We start from the raw sequence: 13,724 nt of genomic DNA, 5'->3' as shown, positions 1-13,724 counted from the left end.
TTCATCCTTCACTGATGGCATTGAAAGCTTTCTCCCTTCCTCCCACACTCATGTAAATTAGCTGAGTTTATCTGAGTGCTTGAAGCCTAGTCAGGGCAGTTTGGTCTCAGGATTGCTTTAGCACAACTTCATCCAGTCAGACCTCTGGCCCCTGCCTTGCACCACAAGAGCTCGCTGAAGAAAAAGGAGCTCCTACTTAAAGGCAGCTTGCAGTATTAGGATATCTTTGTACCGCAGAGGACAGCTCAGGACTCCTTGTTTCTCTGACACGTCCTTGAACAAACATGCCAGTGCATGTATAAACCTGAACAAATACTGGTTTTGTTGGACTTTCACAGGGAGCACAGATGAATGCGTGGCTCAAGCCCTCGCTGTATCAGACTGCTCCTGCCTGAAGTGCTTCCCAGCAGCATGGCTGTAAAGTGGCAAAGCTATGAAACACCACTGTGGAGAGAGGCAGTGGGCTGCTCCGTCCTTTCTGAAGAGGTGTCAGCTCTATAAACAAACCTTTCAGCTAAGTTCCTCTCTCCAGCCAGGAAAGGGAGGAAATAGCCCGCCTGGAAACAAATTAACCCTAAGCACTTTTCCCCTTCCCAACTTGTTAAGGTATAAAATCCTTTAACTGACCCCAGAGTAGATTTTTTACCCAGAAGAGAGGGTAGGTGTCAAGGCTTCAGTGGACTTTTACCACTATTGTTGAATTCATGTGGAAGATGGTCTGGTTTTGATGGCTGCATCAGTAGTGCAGAAACGTGAGAGAGCTGCCTTGGATGTGGTAGGTTTAGAGTTGGGGGCTAAATCTCTGATGGAGTTCCTATCACTATGTGCACCTGTGTTAAGGAGAAGGGGAGCAAGCGGTACGTAATTACCAGACAGTTACAGTTAAAAATGGAAAATAATTTCCAACCCATCATCTTTAAATTACTTTGTAAGCCTTGCAGGTTCCCAACTCCGCTGTCTGTAGACACCATGCCTGTGTGGTGTGGATGTGAGTGGGTAACCATACAAATGAAGCATTAGCAATCCACACTAAATAAGCTGATAAAGCTAATCCAGGGGAGTAGGAGCTACTTGAATACCTTCTTTCAACATATTACTGTAGCTAACATTTTGTTTGGGTAGTCACGGAGTTTTTCCTCCTAGCTGAGCTAGTCAGGAGGTAAGAGATGGACTACTGTATGGAGCCGTGTAAGAGGATAGGTCAGAGTTGTGGTTGCTACCTATGGAGACTAAGGGCTTGCTTGGAGTTACAACTGTCTTCACCATCGTGTTCTCCTCTCCTGTTGTGCTCTGGCCAATTCTGTGTGATGGACTATGACACAGCTCTTAAAACATTGCTCCCTGTCTCCTTGTGGGTATTCCCTCTCGGTTTTTATGGTTTTGCAGTGCTGTCTCCCCCAAGGGATAGTGATCAAGTGCCCTGCCACTGCTGAAATGCCACAATCGGCTAAAAATCGGCTTTGCTTTTTATCTTGTCCATCTCACCCAAGCCCCAAGTGCTCTTCTTCCTTTGTGCTTGAGATTTTTGTTTTGTTTAAAGTGATAAAGCCTTCATAATAAAATCCAGGCTTGCATTTTAACCTGTTAGGACCTACCATAGAAAGGAGGTCCTAAATAACTGTTAAGATTATTGATGGCTTACTTAAATGTAACACTGTCAGAACAGCCCTTCCTATCAGTCAGAAAGTATCTGGGGCCATCTGTCGTCAGGTCCAGCCTAGCGTTATATTACCCACTCCTGTCTCACTGAGGGTTTATTACTGATGTTTGTAAAGTGCTTTGATGGTAAAAGACTGTAGGTGTTCGAGATATAATATTATACTCAGAATTCATCAATCACCCATCTGTAGATGCTTTGCACTGGTTATTTCCTAATGAAAATGGAAGTGCATTTCCTGGAAAATGGTAGCATAACTGCTAGGAGAGTAGGAAAGGAATAGGAAGCTTGCCAGCAAACCTCGTGAGTCCAGGGGTTGTTGAGCCTGGCACTGTATAATGGAAGTTGATGCTGGTTTTGGGTGCGCAACTGAATGTGACCTTCCACAAACACATGTGAGGAACATAAGGTAGCAAAATATAAATATTCAGATGAGCTAATATTACAGCATTTCCATCAAAATAACGCTCAGACACTTGGTCTTTCAACAGGCGATGTGTGCGAGCAGCACAGCATGCTTGTGCATGTATGAGGTTTCAAAAATTAAATTGCTGTGTAAGTGAAGCTGGGTAGGGTGTTAGGGAAGAGTAGCCTGTTACAGCAAAGGGTCGGTGTGATTTCATATGTCTTTGGAGGCCTGAGGGTGACTGCGTTTTACTTTGGGCTCAACTCATTATGTAGAAGAGAGGATTGCTGGAAAGAACAATTATTGATCCTAATTTCTTCCAGAACTTAAAGGTTAAAGGAGAAGTTTAGCCTGTCTTCACATAAATGAAGCTTGCAAGCTTTTTAGGAAGAAAACTGCATGCTTTCTTGAAGGAACTGGGGAGGAGTCAAATGCACTGACATACAGTATTTGGCATTTGACTACGCCTGAAGGCACTGCAAGGTGTGGGATGATGCAGAGGGTAGACAATGTTGGAAGAATTCCCCGGAGTTGGAGACACCTCTGCTTTTCCCTTCCTGCAGGATGGTAGGGATAGCACTGACCAACTTCCCATCTTCTAATGGCCACAAATGATAATGAACAGCCCTCTACGGTTGTGCAGTGGCACTGGCTTGGAACTCAAAGCGAAGGCAAGTCTTTGCTCATTGCTCATCCACTGCCGTTCCCTTGCGGGTGAGCCACGCCAAGTCCTGCGCAGCCTGCTATGAGGAGTCTTGGATCTGCTGTATTGGATGGGAATAAAGCTAAGGCACGGTCTGGGGCACAGAGACTGTCTGAAGAGCTGCACTGTGCCGTGTTCTGCTGTGACAAGGAGATAAATGGCCACTGAAGGCTGAGCCTCTCCAGCTCCTAGTGACTGCAGAGAGGGAGTTGCGTTTGTTGTGCTTCTCAGGTCATGCTCGTTCTATGTAATGATGCTGGATAATCAGCTGCTCAAAGCCATCTGGACTCGTTTGCCTATTTAAGTAGAGTGTCAGCTCTTGGCTAATCATCTTGCCAATTATCTAATCGTCTTCTACCACTGAAAACACTAGCGCAGAGATATCTCTGTAGCCCTTATTCATTTGGGTGGTTTTTACTCAGTTTATACCTATGCTTCCTTTATTTTCCTACACCGTGTGAGGATGCATGTGAGCTGCCTGCAGCGTGTGGGCGAACTGAATGGAGAGGCTCTGGAAGGCTTCACTGGGTTGGGGTTTTGCACCCAAGGCGCCGGGTGGAGGCTTTGTCACGAGAATGATGATTTTCCCCTAGCTTGCAGAAAGGTCCTTGTTTTTCTTTCCTTATAACCTTGCTTAACCTAGCAGCTGCTCATGAAGGTGTTAACTTCTGATTTATCTCTCCTGGCTCGCAGCCATGCTCCTGAGAGCCAAACTGGGAGTGATTCCCAGTCCAGATGTGATAGTAGCTCTCTGGGGGACCCTGCTGCCGAGAAAGAAGTGGAGTATATGACTGGTTTTAAGTAACCCAGTGATGTTGGTCTCAGAAGTCCTTGCTGGCTTGCTCTTTTTATTCAGTCTGCAATTTCGATTACCCAGCAGTGCATGTGTCAGCTCAACCCTGTTACTGGTTACATACCATAGTCCCTTACAGAAGCCTCAGATAAATGTTGTTTTAAACACTGCATCTTTCAACTTGGTCCGCAATTTACCAATGTGACATGCAACCTGTGTAAGACTGATAATTTCTAATGCTATAGAATAAATGTTGATGCCAAGACTGGCCCATTGTCCTGGTGTTGGAGATGTGGAATAACTGTGCTGGGGTAGCAGCGTAGTGGAGGAAAGGGCTCTGCCTGGAAAATGCAGTCGTGGTGTGACAACAGCATGCAGACTGTCAATGCGCTGACTCTGGCTGGAACAAAAAACAAGTTAGGAAGTATTGATTAAGATATTTAAACCAGTTTTCATCAAGTAATGGCATCCTGACAATATCTTCCTCCTATCCACAATCCAAAGATTTTGCTGTCGCTATTGACTTTACCTGGAAAGCACTCTGGATGTTATCAGGTCAAGCAGCCTGATGAAATTTAGGATGGATATACCATTAGATGCCTGGTGCTTTAGTTATGATGTTAAAATACTGATAAGGTGTTGTGGTGGTGCAGCCCCTGCCGGACCACATTGCAATGTCAGGACCAGCCAACATTGTGTTCTTGTGCAGTGAGTTGGTACAACCCAGTACTTTCTTGCCCTGGTTACGGTACAGTGAGTCAGGACAATTAGGCAGCCCCTAACGGCACCTGAAACTCCTGTTGCCTGGAACCATACCTGAAACTCCTGCTGCTTGGATCACGGCCCACTTTCGTGGTTGCCTGACAAGAATTATGGCCAGAATGGAATTACACTGACCAAAGCCAGTCATCTTGTGAACCATAAACAGCAGTCCCAAGTGAGGCCATTTGAGCTCTCCTGGACCGCAGCAGGCTGCGACTAGCATCTCCCTCTAAGTGGAACGCCTCTCAGAGCTCATGAACTCTCCAATTTGTGAAAACTGGAGGACCGTCACTGACAGCTGACAACGGGACCTGGGCTGATACCCTCCACTCCTTGAGGCTCAACACTTTGCCCATTGAGAAAGGCCGAGACATCTGAAGTGAATATTTCACTGAACTCGAGGGGAATTTTTAACAGGTATACCTTTGTTTATCTATCTATCTATCTATCTATCTATCTATCTCTATATCTATATACCTATCTTTGTGTCTCTGTGTGTGCATGTGTGAATTGAATCTATAATCAGGTCACTGTTGTGATTGTAGTAAATTCTATAGAATCACTTTGTAAGTGTTAAATTAGTCAATGATTAAGTGTTGCTAAATCTTGTGATTCACCTTAAACTATGAATGAACCTCAGACTGCTGCTACACACATATAATCCCTTTAGACATAAACTGTTGACCAAGTCTGGGACTAGGAGGGGATCCAGCCGCACCTAAGCTCCAGCAGGTGTTTAGAAAGCAAGGGGGTCTTCTCTGAACCTCGTGACTCAACAGGAGGGTCTCCCCTACCTTTTTGCATCTCTGATCTCTGTGCAAATCATGAAAAATCAAGTCTAGCTCAATTTTCCTTTGTAAGTTTCTCCCTTATCCTTTTGCATCTTTGGTCTCTGTATAAGTCATTCTAGTTTGTTTCTAACTTGATTTTCCTTTGTACAGTTCATAGGTAATAGAGTGAACCTTGCCATTGAACTTTATGAAGTTGTGCTTTTATAAACTCCTATTAAATCACTTTTGCTAATACCCTTGAAGGTGATTCTTTAGGCTACCCAAACCACTCGTTCGTGACAGTTGTGTAGTCACTACATCCTGTATTTATTTGCAAGCCCGTTCAGTCAGGATAAGATACCAATTGCATGCTTCTCAGTTGTGCAGAGATCTTTTGATTAAACATTTCTCCATAATCTTTCTGAATTTCATTCGCACTATGTACTTTCAGGTGCTGTACATATAAACGAGACTATTCCCCACTTTGTCGGTCCCTTGACATTGGTTGAACATTTTTATTTTCTTTCCACTAAACCCAAGTATTCTTGTCGCTTGTGAGATTTGTAGCAAGTCTAATATTATTAAACACATGTAGTTTTCTGAATAGGTCTACTTCAAATGTATGCACACAAACTGTGTATGAATAAAACAGATAAAGGAAAACGAAAGTCTACAAGATAGCATCATGTTGAAAATGAGTATTTCGTAATCATCCTGAAACACAGCATATGAGTTCTAGACTTATTTCTAATACTTGCCAACAGGAAAGAGAATTACTAATCCTGACTAATTTATCCCAAGCAAGTGCTTTTCTATGACCTGAAGGACTGAAATAAAATCCATTTGTTTGCTTGCTTTGGAAAAGAATCAGTTTTTCTGCGTGGAAGGAAGCAGGACAGAAATGTGGCTCCTGGGGAAGAAAGGGGAATTTAACAGGGCTGCAAATCCCCCCTGGTTCTCCCCACTGACCACATCTTCTCACTCTTGGCCCTCTTCCCACTTTGCAAGAAAAAAAAAGGATACTAATACAAGGGTTTGTAAAAAACCCCCACACTTTCCCTAACCGAGAAGCTGGAACACTTTTGTGCCAGAAAGCTACTGAAAGAAGGAGAAAGGGTACATTGAGCTGAGCAAGGGTGTCTGAGGAAGAAGAATGAACTCTTTTTTTTTTTTTTTTTTATTAAGGATTTAGGTCTGGATTTGGAGTTGCTAGTTCAAAGAGGAAACATTAAGCAAATTGGAGACAGCCTTCTTTTTACCAGACCTTACCACGTGGAAAGCCAGGGGAATCTTGTCCTGCATTTCAGTGGAAGTAGGGCTGAGAGTCAAACTAATCTGAGAGTCCCACTAATCTGAGAGTCCCTCAGCACCAAAAGTTAACTTGTTTCTGTTGGACTGGGAGTAGTTTACAAAGAATTTTGATGCACAAAAATAATTACATAAATCTTAAAATTGGGGTGTTATCTGAAAGATACAATTACCTTCCTATAAATTTGATACAGTATTTTTGACCTTTCACTTTGAATTTTTTTCATGTTTTTATTTCTTAAAGATAATTAACTAATTACTCTTACAGTTGTGGTCTCAAATGAGTGAAAAATAGGACCCTCCCTCCAAAAAAACATATCTAGAGTTCTGCTTCCGAAGATTTAGAATGCTCTTTTTTCTAACCAGAGGTGCTATGCAATTGCAGTTTGGTGAGGAGTCCCTTTCATATTTGCATGTCCTGCAGAGAAGTCTCTGCTCAGTGGGACAGTGCTGCTGCTCTGCCAACGTGCCACACGGTCTATCAGTGGAAAAGCTCTGTGACGGATCTTTCATGAGAAATTTTTTTAATACCATGAAGAGTTTGGATACTTGAAGTTTTTAAATTGTCAGAGACACTTTGTTCAAACCCATCTGCTTCGGGACTGTAAAACTCTGTGGGAATCCTTTATGGGTGCTGAAGGGAGTTTTTTACTTGCTGGAGAACTTGCATTTTAAGACACACACATTCTTAAGTTATATGTGCGTTTAAAATCTGATTGTACCAACGGTAGATACGAGTGTGGGAAACCAGTGCCATCTTACTGTAGCTAAAAACCCACTAAGCAGCAATAGATCTTCTAGGCAGTACACAGCACCTGCTGTGAATTATTAATATCCTAATCTAGTCTGTTGAAGCTAGGGGACAGATTTTCATCAACTCCAGAAGAAGTTGAATGAGGCTATTATCTGGCCTCAGTGTTCGTGTGCATATGTAATCATGCTAAAGGACTGCTAAAAATTGAGTGCTGGCTTATTCGTTACTATAGTGATAAGGAGGAGACCATTACTGTATATGCCCTGTTTGGACTGGTTGAAAAATGTTGAAAATGGTCTCTGAATTCCCCCCTGGCTCTTTTTATTTCCATTTCACAATTCTTATCAAATTAACCTGTCAGAAATGTCCTCGTGGTTTGCCACCCTATGCTACAGTAGGTGATAACAAATTTCAGGAAACATCCATTGCCATACTTTACTTGGGTAGATTTTCCTGAAGTTTAGGATGATGTAGCTTTTACTTTGTGTTTTGAATGACTGCACGATGCTGCTGGATGGTGACACATTCTTGTGGCATTCTAGGCGAGCTCAGACCACCTTCTCATGGGAGGCAAAACTCCTTCTGCGTGGGGTAAAGCCATGCCCTCCACTGCTTTCTGGGAACGTGATAAAGGTCCTTTCATCCCTGTGAAAGCAAGATCTCTGATAACTCAGCATAGTTTGTGACTGTGGCTGCTCCAGGGCTTATAGCCTGCGCTTTGAAAGGGGTTTTTTTCTGTGCTTAGTGGGGTAGATAACAGTTGAGAGGAAGTTGCATTTGACAAGCCTTTGAAGGCAAAAAGAGAATATTGAGTGTACTGAAGGAAAACGAATGAACTCCTATTTTTACAAAGCTGAAAGATACCTTTCAGCTTCAGCACTTACCACCGACGGTTCAAGATGAGTCTGTGCTTAGTAAGAGGGACTTGCTACAGGATGCACCAGGTGTAACACTGCTTTCTTTCCAAAGGGAGTACAGAACATGGGGATCATGCGTGGTCACCTGCAGGGTGCCCTGCAGCCCTGGGCAAGAAGGCCATAGGCCAGCTGAAGGCAGAGTGGAGCTGTGCCATTACAGAGGATAAAGCAGTTACCATGAGGGGAAAAATATTATCCCACTTTCTGGAAAGGTTACTAGGTCTTGGATTTTTTTTTCCTTTATTTTTTGTTAACAGCTAACTTTAAATTTCTAAATTTTCTAATTTGTTACCAGCTAATCTCTAAATTGCTATCTAAAGGTTACCTCTGCTTTATATTGCCTGTTAAGGTGCGTTAGTCAAAGAGGGCAGACGGCAGTTTGCATTTGCACTCTTGCAGTGTGAAAGAGCCTACTCAAGCTGCACATTTGCAATTCTTTTTTTAATGTCAAAACCTGAAGGGGAAGTATAGGATGCTGAACTTTTTTTACCACATTTGAGATTTGCTAAGCAATTGTGAAGTTTGTGTTTTCACTCTAGGACACCGTGGGTTTAGTGGAAAGAGCAGCACCTGTGTTTAACCTCGCAGGTGTGCAGTTAATAACTTAAGCATAAACACAAGTAAGCAAAAACTTCCTTGTCGGGGCTTATTAGGTAATTTTCAGCCCATCATTAACTCAGTCAAGCCAAACTGACATCTGTTGCATTCCTCCATGATTTCTGCCAAATCATATGTTTCAATCCTTAGTAATTTCAGCTGGAAGTCTATTTTAATCTTGCTTTTTATTTTTTTTAAATATACTCAGCACTCCACACTAATACCCCTGGGTCCTCAATCTCCACGGTCACTTCAGACAAAAAAAGTTAAAAAAAAAATTTTGCCCTAAGTGTGTGGTTTTGTGAAGTTCTGTCAGCAAATCCTCGTATAACGGAAACCGCATGTGTAACTACAGCGGTACTTGCTGCCACGCAGGTGGGATGGGAATGCGAGGGCATTTCTCGTTCCCCGGCCAGCGCCGTGCCAGCGATGGGGAGGCATGGATGGACTCCTCCATGACCTTGGGGCGGGCATTGCCACCTGTTGCCCTTTTTTCACAAAAGCAGCCTGTGCCAGCCAGCAAGAGCGAGCGCTGACCTCTGCGGGGATAAGCGAACAGAGCCCAGGAGGGCAGTGAAGCCCCCTGGCAGAGCAGTCTGGTTTAGAGTACACAACACGCTTGTGACTGGCAGGAGAACCCTGGGCTTCAGGCACTGTCACCGCTGCTAAGAGCCCCTGCCTGCTGGCCTCGCAAGTGTCTGCAGCCAGCACTGCTGTTACCATGGCCAGATACTCCAGGCAGCGCTGGCTGCTATTGCAGGGAGCATGGATTAAAATTGCTCTTTCAAATTGATGGGTTGTATGACTTCTCTTTAAACGCCTTTGTAATATTAATTACCTTCAAAATACAAATAATGAAAGGGGGAGCAAAGACGAAAAGAAACTCTAAACTGTTTATATATCTTGAAGTAAAATTGCTTTTAGTTTAGCTAATCTAAGCTTAAGTTTGGCTTAATCAACTGAAATAATTTTTATTTAACATTAAACTTTAAGTCTGAACTTAAAATCGTTGCTCTTTTCACCAGTCATATTGATCTATTAATTTCTTAGCTCCTAACTCTGTTTCTCTTTACAGCTAAGGAGAATATATATACGCTGCCATGCTGTCTTTGCCTTGTGGGAAAAAAAAAAGGCATTATCTATATCGTGACCCAACCGCTGGGGTGTTTTGCCTATATATGAAAATTCAGGCTGGTCGCTTGTTTTCAAAGGTGCTATATGGTTTTGTTGAGCACAGGTCCTAGCCACTGAGAAGCAGTGATTGTACTGGGTTGTTTGGTGGCATCCAGGACTCACTAGCCCATTCTAGAGGCTCCAGTTGCATTTCCTTAACTGATATCTTGAAGTTTGTTAGAGGCAAGGACCATCATCCTTATTGATGCTTACAACAAAAAGACTCAGGTATCATAACGGCGATGAAGAATACAGTATGGTGAGAGCCTGGTTAGGATTTTGAGGTGCTCGCACGTTGCTCCAGGCAGAGGCTGGCCAGCGTTGATCTGCGGGCAGACTGCATGGCACTTGCAGCCAGCAGAAACCTGTCTGTGTGTTCTGTAACATCCTGTAAGTGCCATTGTACTTCATTTTAGGGTCTCCATGCACTTTATAGATTCCAAATTTATGGTAGTGATTAAAAGACTCAGATCTCTTAATCTGAGTGATCTCTTAATGTGGTAGTGGTTAAAGCCTCAGAAATAAATAAGAGATGTAGTCATGTAAAGCTTGTATTATCATACACAGGTTATACAACTTTGCACTAGGATCTGCTACTGTTTCATAGCAGAAAATAGGAGGAAGGAACTTAATGTAGTTATTTTTGGGATAGAGAAAATCAGGGGGTTTTGTGTCTAGTAAAAGTTTGTTGCTGCTAGATATTTCTAGAGAGAGATTTTGGAAAATCAGTTTTCTGAAGTAGCAGTATGTAGGTGTCCATGAAGGTTACATAAAAATAAAGCTAAGCACTTCACATAACAATGTTTAATATCATTAAGTGGTTTGTTACATGAAGTAGTACTGAAATATTCCTCCAGGTCCATCTCTATATAAGAAATAGGAATTTCATTACCAGGATGCATAGTAAAAGATATCTTTCCAAAGATAAATGCCTACCCATCACTTTAAACAGTGTTGGATGTAGCTGACTCGAGGAGATTTGCATCTTAAAATATAAGAAAACAAAATAGAGAATAAACTTAGACTATTAAAATACCCCTAGACTTGTTCATGAAGCATGGCAGCGGGATGGGCTGGGGAAGCACCAGGTCAGAAGTGATGGCTTGACCAGCTCGTGCTGTTCAGGAGTGGAATAGGGAAACTTCATTTCCAAGAACTACTCCATCTCCCAACTCTAAAGCTTGCTTGGGTCCATGCACGATGGCAGAGCACATGCTAGCCAGCGCTCACCGGCAGGGAAACGGTGCTAACACCTTGTAGCTACTTTGTGTAGACAGCTGGATATATGCTCAACATGTAATTTCATTAATGGTGATTCCTGATAACATAGACATGGCCAAACAATGCTTATTTTCTGCTTATTAACACCATTTTACTAAGGAGAGGCACATTTAGCCTGTTTTTCACATCTATTTCCTATGAACGCAAGTTAGCATAGGAAGGTTTGTTATTCACACGCCAGACCTATTTGTTTTCCTGTGCAGCAACAACTCTGTGAATCACCCCATCGCAGTGCGGAGGGTGGAATTGTTTCCACCCATTTCCAGAGACAATACAGGTGATTTATGATGAAGGGCCATGACGGGTTGTTCTTTTAATCCCTGGCCTGGCTTTTCTCCCAAATGAAGATGTCGTTTACTGACGTATCTTGTTGTGGAATACTTTAATGGGGTGTACGTTGGCCACGCTGATCTTATCCACGTCCTACAAGCCTTTTATAAAAAATATTCCCAGGGCTCATCTTCCCCACAGCGTTAACCTGTGTGTTGGCTTTAGCTCTCGCCCTGTCTAAACACAGCCTTGCACCGAAGCGTGAAGGAGTGTGCAACCTCAGTTTTGCGGCCAAGAAGGAGCATTAACTAAAGCCTGAGCTACTCCGGCTGCCAACCTGAGCTCCCTGCACTAGTCCGCCTTTCCCACAGGAGCCAAGCACTGGAGCAGGGCACTGGAGCGCTGTGCTTCAGCATCTTTTTGTGCTCGGTGGCTTACGTGAGTGGCTCCTGTGGATCTTCTCCCTCTGTTGAAGCTAGGCAGCTGATAACCTCCAAGGCCTGGTCGCCCATCATCCTGGACTGGCATCTGCAGGCTCGCCTTGTCTGGCACTTGATGGGTTCAGGCAGATAAGGTGTGGGGCCGTCCTTTCAAAAGCAGAGCTCTGTTTACACACGTGGTTTGAGCGTTCCGACATAGGTGTTATATGAAAATGCAAATGACAGAATTGATGTACATGTTCCAGTATGCATATGTGTTTTGTAAGAAATAGGGTTCACTGAGGCTTTTTTGAATACTAGACACTAATTTAAAATCAGAGCATCAAAATCACTATATACAAGCTCTTTGGCTTTTGGAAAGGGCTTGGTCCTCATTAATTCTTTCCATGTTCCCTTTCTGACCCCTGTAGGCACTAACGTTTAGTTGGAGGAGCCCAAATGAATCCTCCCAGCGGTGAAGCATGCTTTTTAGCTGGCAGGTTTGGGAAGGTGAGCCTGCTCAACTTGAGATATCCTTTAAAAGCAGGTGTTCCTTGTCATGACATCAGGCCTGCTCCTGGGGCTGAACTTGTGCTTGTGCACCAATACTCGTTAGAAATAATTGCAAGGAGGTGTGGGTATGTGAAGAATGTGAAAACATGCTGTGCATTTGGAGGTCATTGCTGGCAAGGGATGTTCCATATGCCCTAGTCTGGCACTACTTGGGGCTCTGCTGTTTGGTTTTGTGTTAAATGTGTGCTGGTGAACTGTAAACTCTACCAAATAAAACAACTTGCTGATTTCTGTCAGCCAGAAAATATTGTGCTCAGGATATGTTCCAGCAGCAGAGATGGTATTTTATTTTTTGACACAGACGCTTTGTTTCTTAGTTGGAGTTCAAACATAATAAATATTTAACTTCTGAGATTTCTTGCTCTGATTATCTCTGTGTAATATTTTACTTAATATTCGGTTAAGCAGATGGAACACTATTGTCAGTTTACATATTTCTGTAATATAGCTTTTTACATTGCAGCATCTGTTCTCAAGTAGATTTTAGAAGTAAAGCATGTAAACTTTATCTTTTTTTGTGTGATGCCTTTGACCCTCAAAAAGATAGATATACAGAGGAACGGTGATTGGGGAAAATATTTTACAAGAGGAAAAGTGAACAAGTTGGCTTGTTCATATTGCGCTGGCAGAAAATAACCAGCAGAACATCCTTCTTATGTTTGTGGTTTTACTTACTTAAATAACTCTCAAATCTGAAAAGCTTTATGTTGTTCGTTTGGATGAAGCAAGTAGTAAACTTGCTAGTAAACTTGCACACATGTACAGCTTGGAGGAAGAAGGGAGGGAAATGCAGCCTGTGAACCAAAGTTCAGAGAAAGAAAAGGGACTGGTGGCAGATGAACTGGCTTCAGCACAATTTAATCCGCTGTTGCTTTATGCTGGTTTTTCCAGTCCCATATAATTACATAGGTACCTTGTCATTTGAGGAAATAACATTTTAATTAGGCTGACATAAGCAAGCTGAATCAGTTATGGCCAGGTTGTCTTCTTTTTGCTGGACAAAATACTATTTCCATAGGACTCCTCTATCTCCTTCGTATCTTCTGGTATTCAAACTGACACCCCAGTGCTGTGGGAAGGGCAGTTCTATGGGCTGAGTGTGAAGTAAATGGGCACTTTGTCAGTTCATACAGCTGCTGGTCATCAGAAGATCCCAAACCATAAGCTACATATTTATCTTCAAGGGGGTAGGGAGCAGGAGAAATATTTGATAAACAGAGACAGTAACAGAAAGTGGAAGGAATAGTAGGCATAACTAAAAAATCCTTCCTGTATTTAAAAAAACCCACAAAATCCTCAAAACCCAACAAAGTCATTACATGTTTAAAAAAATGTAGTTCC

The sequence above is a fragment of the Harpia harpyja genome, chromosome 2 (assembly GCF_026419915.1).
Source record: "Harpia harpyja isolate bHarHar1 chromosome 2, bHarHar1 primary haplotype, whole genome shotgun sequence".
NCBI lineage: Eukaryota > Metazoa > Chordata > Aves > Accipitriformes > Accipitridae > Harpia > Harpia harpyja.
The sequence above is the reverse complement of the archived record's forward strand: the minus strand, read 5'-3'. Positions refer to the sequence as shown.